The following is a 227-nucleotide window of genomic DNA, read 5'->3' on the forward strand; positions in this document are numbered from 1 at the left end:
AGAAGAAGAAGATGAGAAAGGGGAAAAGGAGATTCCTCACCTCCTCGACCACCGCCGGAGATCTTCCTGCCGCCTGAAGACGCCGGAACTCTGCCGAATTTTCAGGAAACGCCGGGAATTTGCACAACTTCCACGTGATGCTGAAATTCTTCTCATTTAACGACAGAGTTCCCTCCTGACACCGAAACTCCGCCCAAGGGAGGCCGGATTTCTCCTCTGCCACCAAC

This window comes from Dendrobium catenatum, unplaced genomic scaffold (genome assembly GCF_001605985.2).
Source record: "Dendrobium catenatum unplaced genomic scaffold, ASM160598v2 fragScaff_scaffold_54, whole genome shotgun sequence".
In the NCBI taxonomy this organism is placed as follows: Eukaryota; Viridiplantae; Streptophyta; class Magnoliopsida; order Asparagales; family Orchidaceae; genus Dendrobium; species Dendrobium catenatum.